Consider the following 3,008-nt stretch of genomic DNA (forward strand, 5'->3'; position numbering starts at 1 on the left):
GTACCCAGGGGTGCAGGCCACTCAACAGAACTGTGACTTTCAGCGGAGGTGCCAAAATCACGGAGGAGGGGGTATTATAAATATCCTCATCTTATTCTCTTCCTTCCCTCTATCTCCTGCCAATGTCTCCTATGGCCGAACTCCACCTGAAACCATAGGCAAGGCGGCCCGGGTGAGACTGCCTGCAGGAGTCAGCCCCAAGACACAGGGCAGGGCGGATAAGCAGGGACAACAGAGGTCAGGCAGAGTAGCTAGCCCAGGGGTTTCACTTCTCTTCCTGGACTCAGCTTTGTGGAGGGGCTGAGAGACTGAATGGGCTGCATTTGTCTTTCAAAGCAGTCTGCCTGACGCCAGAACACCCTTTCTCGTCCTTCCAGGCCCAGGTTGCTTTGTCTACAAGGCTGTCCTAGAGTTAATCTCTCCCACCCCTGGCTTCCCTGAGTCTCAGTGCCTGTCCCATCACTCTGCTCAGTGATCTGGTATTATTCTCTGCATGGGTTCGTCTCCCCAGGAGACAGTCCGGCATCTTCTACCCTGTGAGCTCTTTGCAGGCAGGGGGCTGGGCCAAGTAAAGCTGTTTGCTCTGACACAGGACCTGGCACAAAGCGAGTGCCAATGTTTGTCAAGTGAACTGAGTCCTGTGGCCTCACTTACCTAACTCTGCCCTGGTACACACAATCTGGGCACATGTGTATGTCTGTTTCCCTGAGCACACTAGGGCTCCTTGGTGGGGAGTGCCCAGGCCTGGCACACAGCAGGCATCAAATGTTGCCTGAATGGGCTTAGGGAGGAACTTCCTTCTTCCCTTCATTCATTCAACAATTTTTTGGAGATCCTACTGTGTGCCACGTCCTGTGCTGGGCCCTGAGGACACAGCAGTGAACAAGATACACAAAGTCCGTGCCCTCACGGGGCTTCCATTCTCGTGGGGGAAGCGGAGAAAGAAGGAATTGAAAAGATTATTGTTGCAGATTGTAATAAGTGCTGTACAGAAAATAAACAAGGTGATGGGATAAACAGTAAATGGGTGGACATTTATGTGGGGCGTGGGGGACACATCAGGGTGGGCCTTTCTGAGGAGATGACATGTAAGCTGAGACCTGAAGAAGGATAGAAACTGGGATATGAAGAGCTGGGAAGGGTGTTCTAGGCAGAGGGAATAGCAAAAACAAAGGCGTGCAGGTGGAGGAGTTTCTGGGACCCTGAGGGATTCAGTGTTTCAGCCTAGAGAAGGGCTTAGGAAGAGGTTAGGAGGGGTTAAGGAATTCAGTCTTGGGAACCGCCTAGGCCCAGTTCCTGGGCTAGGGGGTTGGAAGGAAAGGGATGACCCTTCTTAATGCCACCCATGCTGCCTGTTGCCTAGTGCCGACAGCAAACAGTGCTGCTGGCCGGCCTTACCCTTGCTCCCTCAGCTCCCCTCTGACTGGCAGCAGCTGTCAAATGACCAGCAGCTGAGGCTTTGCCAACCTCCTCCCCTGGAATATTTCAGGAGTAAGTCAGAAAACGACCAGCAGCCTCCAAAACTCGACTTTTTCTCGTTCATACCTTACAAGGGTGTATTTGGCTGCCCTGGGTGTTAATCTCCCACCCCCTTGCTTTAGACAGAGAGACATAAATATACAGCCACAGGCGGCGCGCTCAGATACATGGATTAATGAACACTTACTCAGGCCCCACTTGCACACAGAGGACACATCACACATCTTCTTGTGAGCACCCACCCCTCTCACACACATTAGCCCCCAGTCACTCAGGCACACACACACAGGACCATGCACACACCCCACAAACCCATCACAACAGACCACTACACACACAGACACTCCACAACTGGCACGACCACTACACACTTAATCACTCCCTCCAGGATTATACCATCACACATCCACGTGCCCACGCACAGACATGTACCCCACAACCATCACAGTCACACATGGGCACACAGTCCCACAATCCCCCTCCACACACCACACACAACCATGTGGTGTTCATACAGCCAGCAGTGGGCCCATTGGTACAACACACAGCCCAGACACGTTCAACACAGCGCACCATTACCCCACCCCATACTCGGCATCTCCGATTAAACACATCCAGCCCCTCGCTTGTTATAGTGCACAACATTCTTCTGCGATTGAGTCAAAGACCTCCCCGGACGGAGGGGCTCAGTGGAAAAAAGGCATCAGAAGGGAGAATGCTCGAGGCCCGGGTCTGGAAAGCGGGCTTTTCGCTTGGGGAGAAAGACCTCAATGTTGAAGTTTGACTCTGACACGGATGAGCTAAGGACTTGGGGGAGGGGCGTGCCCTGGAGCGGACAGAAGCAGGGCTGGGTGGGGTGACAGGTGGAGCACGCGGAGAGACCCCAGGAAACCTCGCAGCGTGGGGGCGGAAAACGGAGTTAAATATGGACTCAACCATACGTGCTTAAACCCCTCCCACGCAGCCCTCCCACCGCCCTTCCCCAAACCCGGCCACAGGCTCCCAGGCTCCCGACTGTTCCCAAAGGCACGGGGTGTGGCCGTTACCCTTCCTCCCTAGTCCTTCACGACAGCTGCGGGGCACAGCGCTGGGGCGCGGGCCCGCTCCTCCCCCTGCGCGGCTGGGGATCCAAACTCGGGCGGGCCGGCGGGGGGTGCTGGTCCCTCTCAGTCCCCCATCCCCCAACCCTGCCCCCTTCCCCGGCCGGCCGGCGGGGCAGGGGAACTGCTCTCCTGGGACTGCAGAGCCACCCTCCTCCTCTGCCCCCCCCCCAACTGGGACCCTTGGAAGGGAAGGGTGGAGAGAAAGAAGGTTCGGCAAGATCTCGGGGCTGGCCGGTTTTGGAGACGCGGATAAGTCACCCCCTACCCCCACCCCACCCCAGGCTGGTCCCGGGAGGGGCGGCCTCTCCCCGCCCCCGGCCGCGCGGCCCGCTCCCTCCTCCCGCGGGCTGGAGCCCCGGCCAAGTGGGCGCGCCCGGCCCAGGGCGGCCGGGATCCGGTGTCGGCTGCAGCTGGCAGTGCGGCGGG

The sequence above is a fragment of the Ceratotherium simum genome, chromosome 22 (genome assembly GCF_057802395.1).
Source record: "Ceratotherium simum simum isolate JZ-2026a chromosome 22, ASM5780239v1, whole genome shotgun sequence".
Classification (NCBI taxonomy): Eukaryota; Metazoa; Chordata; class Mammalia; order Perissodactyla; family Rhinocerotidae; genus Ceratotherium; species Ceratotherium simum.